The sequence below is a fragment of the Schistocerca piceifrons genome, unplaced genomic scaffold (assembly GCF_021461385.2).
Source record: "Schistocerca piceifrons isolate TAMUIC-IGC-003096 unplaced genomic scaffold, iqSchPice1.1 HiC_scaffold_439, whole genome shotgun sequence".
NCBI classification, from domain to species: Eukaryota; Metazoa; Arthropoda; class Insecta; order Orthoptera; family Acrididae; genus Schistocerca; species Schistocerca piceifrons.
Window position 1 is genome coordinate 37,501 of NW_025728666.1, and position 9,433 is coordinate 46,933.

Below are 9,433 nucleotides of genomic sequence, written 5' to 3' on the forward strand. Positions count from 1 at the left end.
GGCTTCTTCGTGAAGAGGTCCGCCCAGAAGTCCAGCAGACCGGGGATGTCGGGTGGCGGCTGCAGCAGGGTGCCGTCCAGCAAGCCGCGCACGCAACGTGCACGCGACCTACGGAAGGCGTCCTGTGTGCGCGCGTATTCCCAGCGGCGCCGCTTGCGCTTCTGCAGCGGCGGGGCGGCAGGCGGCCGCTTGGATGATTGGCGCGGCCGCTGTGTCCTGGTGATCGACCTCTCCCCCCTGGACCCGACCGACGCAAGGGCATCCGGGAGCATGCCCAGGATGACATCGGGCGGCGTGCCCCGCCCCAGACCAATGACTCGATCCAGGGCAGAGAAACGCTGGGCGGAAGCAGGTAGCCCCGCCAGATGCTCCCAGATGGCGGCGTCAGTCGGCCCCTCCGGCGGCGGCCCGGTGGTGTCGGCCGCGAAGTCCTCGGCTGCGTCGACGGGCGGCGCAGCGGCCTCGCCCGCGTCAGGCAGCGAGCTCGCTGCTCCACGGCGGGACGCCGGCTCTTCGCCCCGACCGATCTCAAGTGCCTCCATGAATTGGCGGACGAGCTGCTTGTGGGCAGCTTGCCGCCGTCGGCACTTGATTGCCTCAAGCGTTCGGTCGGGGAACATCCTGGTAAGTTCTTGATTTACAAAGAAGAACCGGGCGTCCCTCTCAAGGAACAGTTCGGCCTCTGCCTTGGCGAGCGACAGGACTTCTTCCTCCGTCCACCTCGCGCGATGCTCTCCGTCACGATCTCAGCGTTGGCGGCCGCAGGGTGTTGGCGGCGGCGATGGACCCCGAGACCGTTCTTCGTGGTAAAAGTGCGGTGGCACTCACTGCAAGCAAAGGGAGCTACACAAACTATCGCATTTTCGTTACGGCCGGTTGGCCGGATAGGTGCTGGGGTAGCTGGGGTGGCACCTTCAGCGGAAGGGCCACCATCTCTTGTTTCTTGTCGGCTGCCCCCAACTATAAAGGGATAATGCGAGGGGGGGCTGGTAACCCCCCCAAGCCCCTGGTGCGGTCTTCCACTCTGCGAAAATCAGCGGGCCCACGAGAAGGGGAGAAGACCGCAGGAGAGGAGAGGCTAAGAGGGCTAGGCCCATGTATTGCGCATCACTCTCCCTGTAACTATAACCCAAGGAAGGCACCTCGCAGCAGCAGCACGACTACATCAAGACCGCACTTCGAAAAGCCAAGTCCGGATGCAGCCACACCGCCGCCACTTGGCCACCTTAAGAGAGTCATAGTTACTCCCGCCGTTTACCCGCGCTTGCTTGAATTTCTTCACGTTGACATTCAGAGCACTGGGCAGAAATCACATTGCGTCAACACCCGCTAGGGCCATCGCAATGCTTTGTTTTAATTAGACAGTCGGATTCCCCCAGTCCGTGCCAGTTCTGAGTTGATCGTTGAATGGCGGCCGAAGAGAATCCGCGCACCCGCGCGCCCCCGGAGGAGCACGCTAAGGCGGACGCGGCCTCGCAGCAAGGAAGATCCGTGGGAGGCCAAGGCACGGGACCGAGCTCGGATCCTGCACGCAGGTTGAAGCACCGGGGCGCGAACGCCGCGCAGGCGCGCGCATCCTGCACCGCCGGCCAGCACGAGGCCGACCAACGGCGAGAGCAGACCACGCCCGCGCTAAACGCCCGCACTTACCGGCACCCCTACGGCACTCACCTCGCCCAGGCCCGGCACGTTAGCGCTGACCCACTTCCCGACCAAGCCCGACACGCCCCGATCCTCAGAGCCAATCCTTATCCCGAAGTTACGGATCCAATTTGCCGACTTCCCTTACCTACATTATTCTATCGACTAGAGGCTCTTCACCTTGGAGACCTGCTGCGGATATGGGTACGAACCGGCGCGACACCTCCACGTGGCCCTCTCCCGGATTTTCAAGGTCCGAGGGGAAGATCGGGACACCGCCGCAACTGCGGTGCTCTTCGCGTTCCAAACCCTATCTCCCTGCTAGAGGATTCCAGGGAACTCGAACGCTCATGCAGAAAAGAAAACTCTTCCCCGATCTCCCGACGGCGTCTCCGGGTCCTTTTGGGTTACCCCGACGAGCATCTCTAAAAGAGGGGCCCGACTTGTATCGGTTCCGCTGCCGGGTTCCGGAATAGGAACCGGATTCCCTTTCGCCCAACGGGGGCCAGCACAAAGCGCATCATGCTATGACGGCCCCCATCAACATCGGATTTCTCCTAGGGCTTAGGATCGACTGACTCGTGTGCAACGGCTGTTCACACGAAACCCTTCTCCGCGTCAGCCCTCCAGGGCCTCGCTGGAGTATTTGCTACTACCACCAAGATCTGCACCGACGGCGGCTCCAGGCAGGCTCACGCCCAGGACCCTTCTGCGCCCACCGCCGCGACCCTCCTACTCGTCAGGGCTTCGCGGCCGGCCGCAAGGACCGGCCATGACTGCCAGACTGACGGCCGAGTATAGGCACGACGCTTCAGCGCCATCCATTTGTCAGGGCTAGTTGCTTCGGCAGGTGAGTTGTTACACACTCCTTAGCGGATTCCGACTTCCATGGCCACCGTCCTGCTGTCTTAAGCAACCAACGCCTTTCATGGTTTCCCATGAGCGTCGATTCGGGCGCCTTAACTCGGCGTTTGGTTCATCCCACAGCGCCAGTTTCTGCTTACCAAAAGTGGCCCACTTGGCACTCCGATCCGAGTCGTTTGCTCGCGGCTTCAGCATATCAAGCAAGCCGGAGATCTCACCCATTTAAAGTTTGAGAATAGGTTGAGGTCGTTTCGGCCCCAAGGCCTCTAATCATTCGCTTTACCGGATGAGACTCGTACGAGCACCCTATCCTGAGGGAAACTTCGGAGGGAACCAGCTACTAGATGGTTCGATTAGTCTTTCGCCCCTATACCCAGCTCCGACGATCGATTTGCACGTCAGAATCGCTACGGACCTCATCAGGGTTTCCCCTGACTTCGTCCTGGCCAGGCATAGTTCACCATCTTTCGGGTCCCAACGTGTACGCTCTAGGTGCGCCTCACCTCGCAATGAGGACGAGACGCCCCGGGAGTGCGGAGGGCCGCCGCCCCGTGAAGGGCGGGGAAGCCCCATCCTCCCTCGGCCCGCGCAAGGCGAGACCTTCACTTTCATTACGCCTTTAGGTTTCGACAGCCCAATGACTCGCGCACATGTTAGACTCCTTGGTCCGTGTTTCAAGACGGGTCGTGAAATTGTCCAAAGCTGAAGCGCCGCTGACGGCGCGATTATTCCGCCCGAGAGCATCCCGAGCCAACAGCGGCGCGGGTCCGGGGCCGGGCCAGGTAGGTCCGTCATCCGGGAAGAACCGCGCGCGCTTGCCGGGAGCCCGAGCGCCCAAAGGGGCGAATCGACTCCTCCAGATATACCGCCGGGCAGCCAGCCAGGACACCGGGGCTCTGCCCAACAGACGCGAACCGAGGGCCCGCGGAAGGACAGGCTGCGCACCCGGCCGTAGGCCGGCACCCAGCGGGTCGCGACGTCCTACTAGGGGAGAAGTGCGGCCCACCGCACACCGGAACGGCCCCACCCCGCGGCGAGTGGAAAGGCAACCGGACACGACCCCGCCGCGGATTGCTCCGCGCGGGCGGCCGGCCCCATCTGCCGAGGGCGGAGGCCAGTGGCCCGGATGGGCGTGAATCTCACCCGTTCGACCTTTCGGACTTCTCACGTTTACCCCAGAACGGTTTCACGTACTTTTGAACTCTCTCTTCAAAGTTCTTTTCAACTTTCCCTCACGGTACTTGTTCGCTATCGGTCTCGTGGTCATATTAGTCTCAGATGGAGTTTACCACCCACTTGGAGCTGCACTCTCAAGCAACCCGACTCGAAGGAGAGGTCCCGCCGACGCTCGCACCGGCCGCTACGGGCCTGGCACCCTCTACGGGCCGTGGCCTCATTCAAGTTGGACTTGGCTCGGCGCGAGGCGTCGGGGTAGTGGACCCTCCCAAACACCACATGCCACGACAGGCGGCAGCCTGCGGGGTTCGGTGCTGGACTCTTCCCTGTTCGCTCGCCGCTACTGGGGAATCCTTGTTAGTTTCTTTTCCTCCGCTTAGTAATATGCTTAAATTCAGCGGGTAGTCTCGCCTGCTCTGAGGTCGTTGTACGAGGTGTCGCACGCCACACCGCCAGCCGGCTGTGCACGCTACCGAGAAAGTACCGGTATGCGAACCGCCAGGCGACGGGCGCGCATCGCACGTTTGAGGAGACGCGGCCGGCCCCACAGGCGGCCGCGACACTCCCAGGTCTGCGAAGCGGGGCAAACGCCGCGCGCTTCAGTATACGTAGCCGACCCTCAGCCAGACGTGGCCCGGGAACGGAATCCATGGACCGCAATGGTGCGTTCGAACGTCGATGTTCATGTGTCCTGCAGTTCACATGTCGACGCGCAATTGCTGCGTTCTTCATCGACCCACGAGCCGAGTGATCCACCGTCCTGGGTGATCTTTTCTCAGTTTTCCGCCGTCTCTTTCGAGACGGTCCGCATAGGCGGGAGTGAGGCGTGGTGGCGGCCCCTGTTCCAGCGTTCTGTGTCCAACGGCCTCACGGCCGACGGGCGTCGTACGGCTCCCACACCGGAGCGGACAGGCACTCGGGCGAAAGTCATTCAAAACCGGCGCCAGGCGCCAGGTGCCGCAGGCCAGCCGCTCCAGCGCTTCAGCGCTCGTACCACACAACATTGCCGCTAGTTTTGAGAGGCACGCGTGGTTCCGCACGCGGCGCACGGCTACGGCGAGCCGTACAGGTAGCGTGTTGCGCGACACGACACGCACATCGAAAGACATGCAGTCTAGTCGGTAATGATCCTTCCGCAGGTTCACCTACGGAAACCTTGTTACGACTTTTACTTCCTCTAATGATCAAGTTTGGTCATCTTTCCGGTAGCATCGGCAACGACAGAGTCAATGCCGCGTACCAGTCCGAAGACCTCACTAAATCATTCAATCGGTAGTAGCGACGGGCGGTGTGTACAAAGGGCAGGGACGTAATCAACGCGAGCTTATGACTCGCGCTTACTGGGAATTCCTCGTTCATGGGGAACAATTGCAAGCCCCAATCCCTAGCACGAAGGAGGTTCAGCGGGTTACCCGACCTTTCGGCCTAGGAAGACACGCTGATTCCTTCAGTGTAGCGCGCGTGCGGCCCAGAACATCTAAGGGCATCACAGACCTGTTATTGCTCAATCTCGTGCGGCTAGAAGCCGCCTGTCCCTCTAAGAAGAAAAGTAATCGCTGACAGCACGAAGGATGTCACGCGACTAGTTAGCAGGCTAGAGTCTCGTTCGTTATCGGAATTAACAGACAAATCGCTCCACCAACTAAGAACGGCCATGCACCACCACCCACCGAATCAAGAAAGAGCTATCAATCTGTCAATCCTTCCGGTGTCCGGGCCTGGTGAGGTTTCCCGTGTTGAGTCAAATTAAGCCGCAGGCTCCACTCTGGTGGTGGCCCTTCCGTCAATTCCTTTAAGTTTCAGCTTTGCAACCATACTTCCCCCGGAACCCAAAAGCTTTGGTTTCCCGGAGGCCTGCCCGCCGAGTCATCGGAGGAACTGCGGCGGATCGCTGGCTGCATCGTTTATGGTTAGAACTAGGGCGGTATCTGATCGCCTTCGAACCTCTAACTTTCGTTCTTGATTAATGAAAACCATACTTGGCAAATGCTTTTCGCTTCTGTTCGTCTTGCGACGATCCAAGAATTTCACCTCTAACGTCGCAATACGAATGCCCCCGCCTGTCCCTATTAATCATTACCTCGGGTTCCGAAAACCAACAAAATAGAACCGAGGTCCTATTCCATTATTCCATGCACCACAGTATTCAGGCGGGCTTGCCTGCTTTAAGCACTCTAATTTGTTCAAAGTAAACGTGCCGGCCCACCGGAGACACTCAATAAAGAGCACCCTGGTAGGATTTCAACGGGGTCCGCCTCGGGACGCACGAGCACGCACGAGGCGGTCGCACGCCTTCGGCTCGCCCCACCGGCAGGACGTCCCACGATACATGCCAGTTAAACACCGACGGGCGGTGAACCAACAGCGTGGGACACAAATCCAACTACGAGCTTTTTAACCGCAACAACTTTAATATACGCTATTGGAGCTGGAATTACCGCGGCTGCTGGCACCAGACTTGCCCTCCAATAGATACTCGTTAAAGGATTTAAAGTGTACTCATTCCGATTACGGGGCCTCGGATGAGTCCCGTATCGTTATTTTTCGTCACTACCTCCCCGTGCCGGGAGTGGGTAATTTGCGCGCCTGCTGCCTTCCTTGGATGTGGTAGCCGTTTCTCAGGCTCCCTCTCCGGAATCGAACCCTGATTCCCCGTTACCCGTTACAACCATGGTAGGCGCAGAACCTACCATCGACAGTTGATAAGGCAGACATTTGAAAGATGCGTCGCCGGTACGAGGACCGTGCGATCAGCCCAAAGTTATTCAGAGTCACCAAGGCAAACGACCGGACGAGCCGACCGATTGGTTTTGATCTAATAAAAGCGTCCCTTCCATCTCTGGTCGGGACTCTGTTTGCATGTATTAGCTCTAGAATTACCACAGTTATCCAAGTAACGTGGGTACGATCTAAGGAACCATAACTGATTTAATGAGCCATTCGCGGTTTCACCTTAATGCGGCTTGTACTGAGACATGCATGGCTTAATCTTTGAGACAAGCATATGACTACTGGCAGGATCAACCAGGAGCTGCGTCAACTAGAGCTGAGCAGCCGGCCGCCCGGGAGTGTGTCCCGGGGGCCCGCGCGAACACGCAAGCGTCCGCTCAATCATTCTGCAAACAGGAGGAGGCTGAGCTCCCCTGCACAATACACCTCGAAACCCTCTCAGGTCCCGGCGGCGCGCAGCGCCGTCCCAAGTACTTGTCGGGTTCGAGAGAGGCGCAATCGCCCGGAGTTAGGCGAGTAGACGCTTTCGGTGCGACCACCCGTGCTCCCAACTGAGCTTGCCGCTGCCGACAGAGGCCCGGGAGCGTGCTGTCGTGGCATTGCCGGCGGGAGACAACACGCGCCACCTACGGTGACCGGCAGCTCCAACGCCAGCGCCACAGAAGGACAAAAGCCCCACTTGGGTGCCGAAGCGAACTCTCCCAGCACAGCGCACGCGCCAACACATCCGCACAGCTGCGATACAAACCACCAGCGAGGAACCGCTGGGGCGACCGAGCAGCAGACGGCGTCGCGGCGCCGAGCGCCGGGCGGCGGCGCATCCTCAACGCACACAGTCCTCAATCGGACCAGCACACTGAAGATGTCCACCGCGCTTCGCACCGGGCCCGCGAGGACCTACTTTGGCCGCACGGCGCCGCGCGCAGGGTGCGCCGGCGCGCAGCTGCGACGCCTGCCGCGTCCGTCGGCCGGCGCGCCTGCCACTGGCCGCCCCCACCAGCCGGCTGTAGCGCGTGCGCCCACGCACCGCGCGGCCAGCACGCCGGAGGGCGCCCCCTCACCGGCCGGGGACGGTCCCACCCAGCCACCGCCGCGTATCGCCTTCACACCCAGATGCCGTTCAGTTTCGTCGGCATGGTGGGTATCGCTGGAACAACCGGTTCGTACCTCAACCTATCGTCGCCATCACCGATTCACCCCTAGCGAGAACAACCGCACCACAACAGGTTACCATTTGTTCATTTGCGTAACTTCACCAGAAAACGCAGGCGTCCATCGCCATTTGCAACTTCAACGATTATTGCATGCCTGTGTCAGTGTCACGCCACACTACGTCTGCCCACATACACGCAACAAAATGTGCACGCCTAGACAATACGTGGAAGGTGGCCCCGTACGTATGCGATGTCCATTGCTCGAACGACTGTCAACCGGCCTCTGTAGCATGTCGCAGATATGGAACGCGGTGCACCATGCCATCACGGTGTGTGAGGAGAGACGACTAGGTCCGAATACATCAACAGACAGCTCATGCTGATCGCCATCCACGCGTCCGTTCCTCCCACACGTCTCTATGGCGTACCACACTGCAATCCAGCTCTCATAGGGAGACGACACGTAGCTGCGTGCACAATATTTGCACTGTATGGTCCGCCGTTTTTGGGCGCAGTCGTTGTACGGTCACACATGTGCCACGATGTATCATTCGGTACATAAGGACGAATGTGCAGTACAGATTGTGGTTTACGCGTACGACATTAGCGGACGGTTGACACAGGCCGCACCACAACGTAGCCTGAGTACGTCGCATGCGAAGGGCATTGAACATGCAAACTTCTCACCAACCAGCTTGCGAAGGCAGGGGGGCAAGGTGGGGACGTGGGGAGGGGCGGCATGTACGTCCTGCTGCCATCCACATTACAGTGTACAGCAGGAGCATGTGGAAAGTCAGCAAGACTTGCAAGGTGTTTAACATGAAGCGATACACAGGGGAGCGGGCAGTGCGAGTAGCGAACTATATTGCGAGGGTTGCGGGTGGGCAACACTACACTAATTGAACGAGTCGTATAACAATTACAGAGCAGGTTTAGGCGACAACATGGGTTACGTTAGGGGACAACGTGGGTTACGTTAGGGGACAACGTGGGTTACTTTAGGGACAACGTGGGTTAGGTTAAGGCACAACGTGGGTTAGGTTAAGGCACAACGTGGGTTAGGTTAAGGCACAACGTGGGTTAGGTTAAGGCACAACGTGGGTTAGGTTAAGGCACAACGTGGGTTAGGTTAAGGCACAACGTGGGTTAGGTTAAGGCACAACATGGGTTAGGTTAAGGCACAACATGGGTTAGGTTAAGGCACAACATGGTTAGGTTAAGGCACAACATGGGTTAGGTTAAGGCACAACGTGGGTTAGGTTAAGGCACAACGTGGGTTAGGTTAAGGCACAACGTGGGTTAGGTTAAGGCACAACATGGGTTAGGTTAAGGCACAACATGGGTTAGGTTAAGGCAACAACATGGGTTAGGTTAAGGCACAACATGGGTTAGGTTAAGGCACAACATGGGTTAGGTTAAGGCACAACATGGGTTAGGTTAAGGCACAACATGGGTTAGGTTAAGGCACAACATGGGTTAGGTTAAGGCACAACGTGGGTTAGGTTAAGGCACAACGTGGGTTAGGTTAAGGCACAACATGGGTTAGGTTAAGGCACAACATGGGTTAGGTTAAGGCACAACATGGGTTAGGTTAAGGCACAACATGGGTTAGGTTAAGGCACAACATGGGTTAGGTTAAGGCACAACATGGGTTAGGTTAAGGCACAACATGGGTTAGGTTAAGGCACAACATGGGTTAGGTTAAGGCACAACATGGGTTAGGTTAAGGTAACAACATGGGTTAGGTTAAGGTACAACATGGGTTAGGTTAAGGTACAACATGGGTTAGGTTAAGGTACAACATGGGTTAGGTTAAGGTACAACATGGGTTAGGTTAAGGTACAACATGGGTTAGGTTAAGGTACAAC

General features: G+C 58.3%; 1 non-coding gene and 2 pseudogenes across 1 annotated transcript; all 3 read right to left on the reverse strand.

Moving 5' to 3' along the window:
* LOC124749559 overlaps positions 1–4,106 on the reverse strand; it is a 7,950-nt pseudogene extending 3,844 nt beyond the window's left edge.
* Positions 4,107–4,294: 188 nt separating this feature from the next.
* On the reverse strand, positions 4,295–4,448 carry LOC124749530 (annotated as a pseudogene).
* Positions 4,449–4,803: 355 nt separating this feature from the next.
* On the reverse strand, positions 4,804–6,712 carry LOC124749546. The gene has a single exon (XR_007011896.1). It is a non-coding gene; the product is annotated as a small subunit ribosomal RNA (ribosomal RNA).
* Between the last annotated feature and the right edge of the window lie 2,721 nt (positions 6,713–9,433).